This window comes from Tachyglossus aculeatus, chromosome X4 (assembly GCF_015852505.1).
Source record: "Tachyglossus aculeatus isolate mTacAcu1 chromosome X4, mTacAcu1.pri, whole genome shotgun sequence".
NCBI classification, from domain to species: Eukaryota; Metazoa; Chordata; class Mammalia; order Monotremata; family Tachyglossidae; genus Tachyglossus; species Tachyglossus aculeatus.
The window spans coordinates 56714514-56727149 of record NC_052098.1 but is presented as its reverse complement, the minus strand read 5'-3'; positions in this window follow the sequence as shown (position 1 = coordinate 56727149).

The window sequence follows — 12636 nt, the reverse complement described above, 5'->3', positions numbered from 1 at the left end:
GCCAACTTGTGGATGGCCAGACTCCTGGGATGAGTTTCTGGCAATCGATAACTTTCCATGTGTCACTGGTAGGAAGCAGGATCAGGGGCAGTTCAAGAGTGCGGTTGCTCCCATCCTCCTCTTTAAAAAATGCAAGAAATGCTCTTATGTTCTTCTTTACTGTTCCAGGAGGGACAGGGGCATTTTGTTTGTACCAACTGCTAGTTTCATCAGCTCTGAGAATTTCCACAGGAAATGCCCTGAAGCCCTTTGGTCTTGTGCCCTGATGTTAATCTTCCCTCAGGGCCAAATACAGGGATGTGGATTCCCAAAAAGCTGGCTGGCCTAACAGAAAATTGTTTTCATGGTCTTGTCACCCCTTATATCTCTCAGCACACTGGCTGGGGCCAGATCTTAATGCCACACTGTAGCAGAAAAGGAAGAGAATCAAAGAGATAAAGATGGATTTTTTAAAAAGTGCTACCTGCTATGTATGCAGGAAATTCAGAAATTATAAGAAAAAATATGAAGTTTTTAATCAATCAATATTAGTATTTATTGAGCCTCCTCTGAGTGCAGAGCACTGTACTAAGTGCTTGGGAAAGTACAATAGAATGAGGAAACGTGATTCCCGATCTCAAGAAAATTACAATGTAGCAAAGAGATGGGCACTAAATGAATTACAGATAGTAGGAGGTAATAGAGTATGTACGTATGTACATAAATGCTATGAGGGCTTGTCAGTATTTAAGTGCTTTGATGGTGTGGAAGTACTGAAATGGTATTGGGAATATAGAATGGGGAGATTAGAAGTCAATCAAGAAAAGCCTCCTGGGGGAAATATGATTTTAGAAGGGCCTTGAAGATGGGGAGAGCAGAGTGATCTGTCAGAGGTGAAAGGGGAGGGAATTCCAAGCAAAAAGTCAGCAGCGGGAGAGATGAGAATGAAGCACAGTGAGTAGGTTCGCTTGTGATCAACAAAGTTTACCCACTGCATTGTAGTGTGTCAGGAGAGAGGATAAGTATTCAGGGGAGAGAGATGACTGCTGGTCATCAGGAGTTTCTGCTTGCTGCAGAGGGAAATGGGCAGCCTTCGGAGATTTTGGGGAACTGCTGTCCATTTCCAGAATGACATTTTAGAAAAATGATCTGGGCAACAGAGTGAAATGTGGATTGGGGAGGGGGAGAGACAGGAGGCAGGAGGTCAGCAAGGGGGCAGATGCAGTAATCAAGGTAGGATATGAAAATTCATTCATTCATTCAATCGTATTTATTGAGCGCTTACTGTGTGCAAAGCACTGTACTAAGAGCTTGGGAAGTACAAGTTGGCAACATCTAGAGACGATCCCTACCCAAGTGCTTGAACCAGCCTGAGGAAGGGGAGGATTTTGGAAATGTTGTGAAGGAAGAACCTACAGGATTTGGTGACCAACTTGAATATGAGGGGTGAAAAAGAGGGAGGAGTCAAAGATTCTGCCAAGTTTACATACTTCAGAGTTGGGGAGGATGGTAGTGTTGTCAGCTGAGATGGGAAAGCAAGGAGGATAGGATTTGGGAGGAAATATGAAGAGTCCAGTTTTGGACAGGTTGAACTTGAAGTTCTGACAGATGTCCTAGAGAGAAGAGGATATGTGAGATGGAAGAGAAGGAGAGAGGTGAGGGCAAATGTGGTGCCTTGTTCTCATTTCTCTCACCATCGACCTCTTACACCCTCCCTCCTACATGGAAATCCCTCCCCCTTTATATCTGACAGACCAAGTATTCTTTCCGTCTTCAAAGCCTTTCTAAAACCACATCTCTTCTAGGAGGCCTTCCCTGATTAACTTCCTATCTCCTTACCCGGTTTCCCCAACTACTACTATATCAACACCTCCATTAAGCACCCCCCTCTAGCCCGAGTACTTATGTGTATATCTTTAAACTCTGTTGCTTCCCCTACCTGTAATTAATTTTAAGGGTCTGTCTTCTCTACTAGAATGGAAACTCCACTAGGGCTGGGATTATGTCTACTACTACTACTAATAATAAAAATGATGGCATTTATTAAGAGCTTACTATGTGCAAAACACTGTTCTAAGCACTGGACGCTATTGTACTCTCCCAAGTGCTCTGTATAGTGCTCGCTCCATAGAGTAAGCACTCAATAAATACTATTGATTGATTGACTGAGTCACCCACATAGTAGTTGAAGCTGTGAGAGTGGATGAGCTCCCCAAGGGAGTGAGAGCATATTGATGAAAGAAGCAGTGTGGCCTAGTGGAAAGAGCCCAGGCCTAGGAATCAGAATACCAGATTGTAACCCTGGCTCTGTCCCTTGTCTGCTGTGTGACCTTGGGCAAGTTACTTAACTTCTCTGTACTTCAGTTACCTCACCTGTAAAATGGGGATTAATTCTGTGAGCCCAATGTGGGAAAGGAACTGTGTCCAACCTGATTATCTTGTATCTACCCCAGCATTTAGTACAGTGCCTGGCAAATAGTAAGTGCTTAAAAAAAACGGGCTCCAGAACAGAGCTTTGAGAGACACTCACAAATGGGAAGTAGGAGGTAGAGAAATTGCTGGTGAAAGAAACTGCGAAGAAATGGCCAGAGAGGTAAGGGGGAAACCAACAGAGCACTCTGTAAGAAAAAGAAGTCACTTAACTTCTCTGGGCCTCAGTTAACTCATCTGTAAAACGGGTACTGTGTCCAACCTGAATATCATGTATCTACCCCAATGCTTAGTCCAGGGCCTGGCACATAATAAGAACATAACAAATACCATAAAAAAGCAAGGTTAGTTAATTTTTCTAGAAGAAGGGACTTGTTCAGAGTCTGAAGGAGTCAAGAGGTCAAAGATGATTAGAGCAGAGTACAGTTTGTTAGATTTGGCAAGAAGGCAGGCATTGGTGACCTTGGAGAGAGTAGCCTCAGTGGAGTGAAGGGGTGGAAATTGGACTGTAGAGGGTCAAGAAAGAAGGCAGCAGAGAAGAGGAAGTGGAGGCACCAGTTTTACAATCCAATTTGAAGAATTCACACAGAAATGTAAGGTGGGAGATTGTTGGATGGGCAGTAAGGTTCAGAAAAGTTTCTTTCAGGATAGGCAAGACTTGGGCATGTTTGAAGACAGAGGGGGAGGAGCCATAAGAGAGTGACAATTGAAAATAGCCATCAAGGAGGGAAGATGGGAACAAGTGTTTTAGAAGGAGAGAAGGGATGGAGTCAAAGGCACAGGTCGAGGGACTAAATTTAGACGGCAAAAGAGAAAGCTCCTCTTAAGAGATGGTTGAGATGTTGAAGTGGCAGGGAAGTGGGTAGGCGAGGGGGTGATTTTAGGGAGTTCACTCAATGATTTTCCATTTTCTTAGAAAGAAGTTGGCAAGATTATCAGGGGTGAGAAAAGGCGGGAGGTGGATGCACTGAAGGCTTATAGTCTCAGATTCGAGACCAGATATTCTTAAATACCGGACCCATCCAAAAATTTTGGTGGCATCTGGTTTGTGGAGAGAATTTCCATTAAAGGGGACAAAGAATGCTGGCTTTCACTGTACATCAATCAATCAATCAGTGACATCTATTGAGCACTCCCTCTAATGGCAGGGCATTGCTTTAAAAATTGCAAACTATGCCTCAGCAAACCTAGGTCGATCCTTAGCCCAAAGACTCATTGAAGAGAGAGTTTCTTGAACTGTGGTTGAGTCAGTCTTAAGGTAACAGCTAAAATGTTCTGCAATCTGAGGCTTTCCTTTCACAGCACAAGACTCAGGCTTTGAATGAACCATGACTTGCTTCTCCCCTTGAAAAGACAAATGCCTCAAAATGTTTGAAAATGATACTTTTGCTTCACATTCTCTGGACTAGACTCTTGGAAGAAATTCTCTGTGGTACACTCAAGGCACTCTAAAGCAACAGAAACTGCTGCTTCAGGCTTTCATAAAGGAACTAACAGTCCGGAGTAGTACTTACTTCATAGGGTAGCTGGGAGAATTAATCGGTGAATTCACATAAAGAGCTTGAGAGTTGAAAAGGGCAATATAAATGCTAAGTAACCTGACGGAATTTTTCTCGGAAGAGGTACCATAAATGTATTCGGGCCCCTGCTCCAACCATGCAGTTCTATTTCCATCTGGATGTGAGTGTGGAGCATTGTTGAAATCGTAAACCCTCCTAACAATCAATCAATCAATCAATCAATTTTATTTATTGAGTGCTTACTGTGTGCAGAGCACTGTACTAAGTGCTTGGGAAGTACAAGTTGGCAACATATAGAGACAGTCCCTACCCAACAGTGGGCTCACAGTCTAGAAGGGGGAGACAGAGAACAAAACCAAACATATTAACAAAATAAAATAAATACAATAGATATGTACAAGTAAAATAAATAGAGTAATAACTATGTACAAACATATCTACATATATACAGGTGCTGTGGGGGAGGGAAGGAGGTAAGATGGGGGGATGGAGAGGGGGACGAAGGGGAGAGGAAGGAGGGGGCACAGTCTGGGAAGGCCTCCTGGAGGAGGTGAGCTCTCAGTAGGGCCTTGAAGGGAGGAAGAGAGCTAGCTTGGCGGATGGGCAGAGGGAGGGCATTCCAGGCCAGGGGGATGACGTGGGCCGGGGGATGACGTGGGCCGGGGGTCGATGGCAGGACAGGCGAGAACAAGGCACGGTGAGCAGATTAGTGGCAGAGGAGCAGAGGGTGCGGGCTGGGCTGGAGAAGGAGAGAAGGGAGGAGAGGTAGGAGGGGGCGAGGTGATGGAGAGCCTTGAAGCCGAGGGTGAGGAGTTTCTGCCTGATGCGCAGATTGATTGGTAGCCACTGGAGATTTTTGAGGAGGGGAGTAACATGCCCAGAGTGTTTCTGGACAAAGACAATCCGGGCAACGGCATGAGGTATGGATTGAAGTGGGGAGAGACACGAGGATGGGAGATCGGAGAGGAGGCTGTTACAGTAGTCCAGATGGGATAGGATGAGAGCTTGAATGAGCAAGGTAGTGGTTTGGATGGAGAGTAAAGGGCAGATTTTGGCAATTTTGTGGAGCTGAGACCGGCAGGTTTTGGTGACGGCTTGGATGTGAAGGGTGAACGAGAGAGCGGAATCGAGGATGACACCAAGGTTGCGGGCCTGTGAGATGGGAAGGATGGTAGTGCCGTGAACAGTGATGGGAAAGTCAGGGCGAGGGCAGGGTTTGGGAGGGAAGACAAGGAGTTCAGTCTTGGACATGTTGAGTTTTAGGTGGTGGGCAGACATCCAGATGGAGATGTCCTGAAGGCAGGAGGAGATGTGAGCCTGGAGGGAGGGGGAGAGAGCAGGGGCAGAGATGTAGATTTGGGTGTCATCAGCGTAGAGACGATAGTTGAAGCTGTGGGAGCGAATGAGGTCACCAAGGGAGTGCGTGTAGATCGAGAACAGAAGGGGACCAAGAACTGAACCTTGAGGAACCCCCACAGTAAGGAGATGGGAGGGGGAGGAGGAGCCTGCAAAAGAGACTGAGAATGAACAACTGGAGAGATAAGAGGAGAACCAGAAGAGGACGGAGTCTGTGAAGCCAAGGTTGGATAGCGTGTTGAGGAGAAGGGGGTGGTCCACAGTGTCGAAGGCAGCTGAGAGGTCGAGGAGGATTAGGATAGAGTATGAGCCGTTGGATTTGGCAAGCAGGAGGTCATTGGTGACCTTTGAGAGGGCAGTTTCCATGGAATGTAGGGGATGGAAGCCAGACTGGAGGGGGTCGAGGAGAGAGTTGGTGTTGAGGAATTCAAGGCAGCGCGTGTAGACGACTCGTTCAAGGAGTTTGGAAAGAAATGGTAGGAGGGAGATTGGGCGATAAATAGAAGGTGAGGTGGGGTCAAGAGAGGGTTTTTTTAGGATGGGATACATCCCACCTCACGTCTCCCATGGTAATGCAAATAAAGGCCATAAACAATCGAGTGGGGTTGGTTCTTGTATCATTAACTATTATTTCTTGACTTTTAGGGTGAAAAAGAAAATTGTGTGAGTATCTCCCGCTAGGGAAATCGTCCTTTGAAATTCTGATATCACACATTGCCACCAGATGGTGATGTCTCACCAAGGAACTATGAAAGAAAAAGTTGGCAACACGAGCCAAAATTGTAGATAAGTTCCAAAGTCATTTTCCACATTTAGAAGTCTATGACTTGTTTTCCAAGGGGCTTTGGATTATGGCAAAGTTTTCAGGGACAATTTTGGAAGGGAGTGTGGTCTAATCTAGGAGTCAGAATAATGATAATAAACATTTTAACAATTGTGGCATTAACTAAGTGCATACTATGTGCCAAGCATTGTGCTAGGCACTGGAATAGATACAGAATAATAAGATTGGACACAGTCCCTGACCCACATGGGGCTCATGCCTAACAGGTGAAGAAACTGGAATATAATCCCCATTTTACAGGTGAGGAAGCTGAAGCCCAGAGAAGTTAACTGACTTGCTCTTGTCAGTCAATCGTATTTATTGAGTGCTTACTGTGTGCAGAGCACTGTACTAAGTGCTTGGGAGTGTACAATATAACAGACATATTCCCTGCCCACATGAGTTTACAGTCTAGAGGCTTAGGTCTCACAGCAGGTAGATGGTGGATCTGGGATTAAAACTCAGGTTTCTTGACTCCCTGTCCTGTGTGCTTGCCGTTAGGCCACACCACATCTGATCAGGGGAGAGAATTTAGGAAAGGGGGACAGAGAGAGAGGAGGAACGACTACAGTGTTAGACCCACCACTACAGGCCTGCAGCAAGAAAGAGCAGAACAGAGCAGAGCCCAGCCTTCTGCCCCTGCCAACAGCCACTCAGCTCACTGCCAACTGCTCCAGGCTGGAGGGGCTTCCACTACCTGGGACAGCTTTGTAACTCCTGGTGCAGGGAATGGGGTGCAAAACAGCTTACCCTGAACTGAGTAGCTTTCTGATAGGAGCAGCAGTGCCTTTAACAGAGTACCCAGAAACAGGCAGTTGCAGGTAGAGACAAGGAAGGGATGGGCTTGGTTGTCTCTCTCCTCACCTCTTCCTGACCATGTCTATCAGCAGTGTGGTCTAGTGGCTGGAGCATGGGCCTGGGAGTCAGAAGGACCTGGGTTCTAATCCCAGCTCCACCACTTGTCTGTTGTGTGACCTTGGACAAGTCGCTTCACTTCGCTAAGCTTCAGTTACCTCAGCTGTAAAATGGGGATTGAGACTGTGGGGTCAGAAGGACCTGGGTTCTAATCCTGGTTCCGCCACTTGTCTGCTGTGTGACCTTGAGCAAGTCACTTAACTTCTCTGTGCTTCAGTTTCCTCAACTGTAAAATGGGGACTGTGGGACACAAATAGGACTGTGTACAACTTGATTAAGTTCTCTGTGCTTTAGTTTCCTCAACTGTAAAATGGGGATTAAATCCTCCTCCCTTCTACTTAGACTGTGAGCCCCAAATGGGACTATGTCCACTTGATTAACCTGTATCTACCCCAGCACTTAGAACAGTGTTTGACACATAGTGAGTGCTTCTAGACTGTGAGCCCACTGTTGGGTAGGGACTGTCTCTATATGTTGCCAACTTGTACTTCCCAAGTATTTAGTACAGTGCTCTGCACACAGTAAGCGCTCAATAAATACGATTGATTGATTGATTGATTAACAAATATAATAATAATAATTATTATTATTAGAAGGACCTGGGTTCTAATCCTGGTTCTGCCACTTGTCTGCTGTGTGACCTTGAGCAAGTCACTTAACTTCTCTGTGCTTCAGCTTCCTCAACTGTAAAATGGGGATTAAATCCTCCTCCCTTCTACTTAGACTGTGAGCCCGAAATGGGACTGTGTCCAACTTGATTAACTTGTATCTACTCCAGCGCTTAGAATAGTGCTTGACACGTAGTGAGTGCTTAACAAATATAATAATAATAATGAAAATAATAATAATAATACTATGGGACAAGGACCATGTACAATTTGTATCTACTCCCAGCGCTTAGTACAGTGCCTGGCACATACTAAGTGCTTAAAAAATACCATTTGAAAAAATACCATTTGAAAAAAAAAGTCTGTCCTTACTGGAACAATAGTTACTCAATCACAATAAATGTGTGGGTCTATATCCCTGCCCAAATTTATGGGCATCACTATCTTTCCAAAGACCTCTACCAGCTCAGCAAGTTCATTTCCACATCATTTGTCAGGTGGGTCAATACTGTTATCCCAATTGCTTTCACAGAGGGGGAAACCTTCCTAAGGGCATGAGATGAGTAGGAGGCACAGCCTCCACAGCATAATTGTTCTTCAGTCCTCAACCTACTCCTCCACATCCAAGTGGCAAGACCATAGTAACATGTTTCCCCTGCTGCTGCTGCTGCTGCTGTGTTTCTCTGCATTCTATAGATTTTGTCAGTGAAAAAATCACTGTCTGGTGCCCATTCAAATCTATTCGAGAAGACCTGGATTCTTGTCTCAGCTATAGTCCCTGCTGTCTGATCTTGGACAAGTCATTTTAGCCTCTCTGGGCCTCAGTCTCCTCATCATTAAAAGGGGGACAATCAAAATACCTACCTCTCCCTGCATCACAGAGATGGTGTGAGGATAAAAGATAATAATGATAATAATACTGATGGTGTTTGTTAAGCACTTACTATGTGCCAAGCACTGTTCTAAGTGCTGGGGTAGATACAAGGTAATCAGATTGCCTCACATGGGGCTCACAGTCTTTATCCCCATTTTACAGATGAGGTAACTGAGGCACAGAGAAGTTAAGTGACTTGCCCAAAGTCACACAGCTGACAAGTGGTAGAGCTGGGATTAGAACCCATAACCTCTGACTTTCAAGTCCGAGCTCTTTCCACTAAGCCACGCTGCTTCTCTACAGGAAAGCATCTCAGAAAAATAAAAGTGCCCTACAAATTCAAAGCATTGCAGTTCTTTTTAATAGTGATGATTGAATAGTGGTGGCAGAGAGAGAGTGGGAGCCAAACTCTGGATGAAATATAACCCTAAGAGCCCCTTTAGGTAGCAAGGAGGTAATCCCTCTCCTTGCCCTAAGGTTGTGGATTGAGTGTACAAATGTATAGCCCAGGAGGTGGGTTCAGGCATTACAACTCTGGATCAAAGCTCCAAAAAGATTATGGCCAGGGTGCCGCTCAGTGGCTATTAGTTTTGCCTTATCTGGTTGCTGGACATATGCTTGCTCAATGTTGTTGAAACTCCATGCCTCAATGAATCAATACACGGCATTTATTGAGTGCTTACCATATGCAGAACACTGAATTAAGTGCTTGAGAGAGTTCAAGTGCTTAGTACATGTGGGGGATGGATTTCCTGTAGTAGTAGTGCTATGGTATTTATTGAGCACCCATTGGGTGCAAAGAAATCCAACAGAAACCTGAGATATATTCTAAAAGGAGTTTACACTCTAATGGCCTTGGATGCATCTTTCTCAATCAATGAATCAATTAGTGGTACCACAGAAGCAGAGCACACATTCTTCTATGTCCCTGAGTTAATCAATCAATCAATTGAGCATTTACTGTGTGCAGAGTACTGTACTAAGTGCTTGGGAGAGTACAATGTAATAGAGCAGGTAGACACGTTCCCTGCCTGCAAGGTGCTTCCAGACAAGAGGGACTAGCTAGGATTAACCAGAACGAATGCAACTGGTAGCTGGACCAGCCCCCCATGCCCCATTAACTTGGCATCCTTCTTTGTTTTCACTGGACACCCAACATGAATATGAAAACCCTACGCATTCTCCATCAAAAAAACCCTCAACGCTTTCCCAGCAAATCCTGCACCTCCAGCCCTGCTACCCCTTTATCTCTGGCTCCATAGTATAGACAGGTGGAGTCTCTAAGCAAAAACCACGAGAGGAGAGATCCAATGTAGGGCTGGGCACAGAGCAGAGTCTGAGGCAAGAAATGCTTGGGAGCAAAGTACCCTCCCCAGTACCACCCACTGTTTAGTTTTGGAAAATTATCATGATTTAAAAAAAATGTTACAGATGAAATTGTTTCTTTACCACAGCATACTGAAAAGAAGATAAAATGACACATTTCTTCCTGGAAATTGTTCTGAATCAAGGCATTGGGTGAAAGGTGACATCTTCCAGGAAGGATGATAGAAAATCCAATTGCTCTTTAGGAGACCCCAACAAAAACTGAGAAGGTTCCGATGACTTCCATCCCCTAATGAGTTGTGTATTTATGCAAAACTGTAATTACTGATTGCTTGTTGAAGTAGCCAGTTGTCATGCAGTCAGTATACAACCTCTCAGAAAGCCACATTCTGGTTACCTTAGGGTGATATGGGGAGGGGTCTTAAAGGAGTGGTAGGCAAAGTGGGAGCAGAGAAGGGAGGAGGTCAGAGAAGAGAAGGGAGGGAGGGAGGGAGGAAGGGGCCAAAGGAAAGGGAAAGTGCGACTAGGATGGGGCTAGGGAAAGAAAGGGAAGGAGGGAGAGGGCACAAGGTACTCATCATCCACCACTGCCACCTTCTAAGATTTTCTGCTTCTGCCACTCAAGTGATAACAGCCTTGCAAGCCCAGCCCAGGCTGCTGCCAAGCCCATTGCCACTTCTGCCCAGGTGGGAACTGGATCACTTAGTCCATCTTGGGCCTTGCCACCAAGGCTGCCACTACCCCTGACCTCATCGCTGGCTGAAAGTAGCAGGCTGTTCTGTCCACCACATATGAGAGGGAGTTTCTGACACATCCAGGAAAGTGTAAATCCCACTGTGCTGGAAACTCCCAACATGCACATCCCTAGGATGTGGCTATCAGAACAGTTGTGGCAGTGATGGTGGTTTCAGCAGAGGCTACTGTTGCTGCTGTGGAAGGAAGGCAGGGATTGTGTCTACCTACTCAACTGTTCTCTCCCAAGCACCGAGTACAGTGCTGTGCACACAGCAAGTGCTCAGTAAATACCACTAATTGATTATTGAGTGAAAAAAAGAGAAGCCTGGGTGGCTTCCTTTATTCCTCCTCCTCGTCCACACCTTCCTACTACTGTGCTTCTGCAGCTGTGGGCCTGTGGCGTTCCCCTGCGGCAGCCAGCTCGAGGTTTTTTGGTTTTTTGGGCGGTGGGCCCAAACTCTCCAAATCATACCTGTCCTACCTATTGTGGGATCTTTGGTCACATTAAGCCACCCCTTCAAGCCTTCCCGGTTGTCCTTCTCCTTCTCCCTCCTCTCTTCCTCTACTTCCCCCTTCTTCTCTCCCAGCTCACACCAGCAGTGGCACTGGGTGTTTCCCTTCGGGTAATGACATGAAGTTGATACCTGAAGCAGCCGTGATGCTTCCTAACTCTTAAGGTACGGGGCTGGCCGTCAGCTTCTTCTCCCATTCTTGAGCCTTATTATGATTATTGTGGTTATTTTAATGGAAAAATATTGCTGGTTTACTGCTTGGCCTTTGTTGATCATGCAAGATTGAAGTGAGTTAATATAACTTTAGCATCAGTGGGCTAATCATCTCCTTACTCCTTCATTTTGACTCTGAAAGGAACGTAGAGGGGGAGCTCAAAGCATTCAGACCCATTCTCACATAACTAAGACATAGAGGCCTTTCCACAGCTGGTCCTAGTCACTCTTTTCCCATGGCTTAGCTATATATCCATGGGCTGTCTGGCTTGACCATTCATATGGGTGTAAACGATGCTGAGCAACATGTAAGGTCAGTTTTCCTTTCCCAGAATTCATTTTTACCAGCTGCTAACATAATTGTTAGAGCCATTGATTCTTCATGAATGATTTTTCTCTGGTGATAGCAATGCTTTATATAGTACAGCCACTGAGGAAAAAAATCAGAACCATTTTTGCTGTATTTCAGCAGCAATAAAACTCTTCCCAGCATAATGAATATGCATCATTAGGGCTGGAGCACAAGCTGACAAACTGGGTGGTAGTGGGAGGGGGGATTATTACTGGCATTTGACATTTGTTTCTGGGGTAGGTCCAGAGCTATATATCTGGCTCACAGTTGCCCTGTTTTCAGTGTGGTGCTTTAGCTTGCAAACTGTGACACTATGTCTACTTTTAATTGGGAAAGGGAACTGTTGTAAGAGATAAAAATAATATTTGCACTAAGTCCTTCGTGGTGCAAGACAGAAATAACCAATTTCCACCACATGAAGTACGTCTCCATTTTTTGGGCTCCTAAAATGAAAATACACCTATTTTTGTACTCCCTAGTTTGTTACATCTTTGATGAGTGCAGATTCAATAAATCAGCTGGGAACATTCTCCATTCCTTCTGCCTTCCAAACACTCATCAGAGATATCTGCAAGGCTTGTCTATGGCTTAGTGAATTAATTATCTTCCTTTCTTCTGGCCTTATGACCTGATAAAACTTACTCTGGTGGAAGTAGAGAAACACTAGAAGAGGAAAAATGGGGCCAAGGCCTTTACTCTCCTTCCTGTTTCACTGGTCTAAATCATTTTGCTAATTACCACAAAAGGATAAGTTGAAAGAAAAAAGCATTTCTTCAGCAGGCAGTCATAAGTTTTGCCCCCTGGTTCTGCCATTCCATAGAAGGGCCATTTCTCCTGTAGCCACTGTGGTGGTGGGAATTCAAGGAGTCCAGTGTAGATTGGAGCAATAGCAGCAGCTGAGCTCAATCATCACCGCTGTTGCTTATTTGTCTGTGTTCTAACACTGTTGGTTCTGGTGAAAGGCTGCTTGCTAATGGGCTTTGTGCTGGAAAC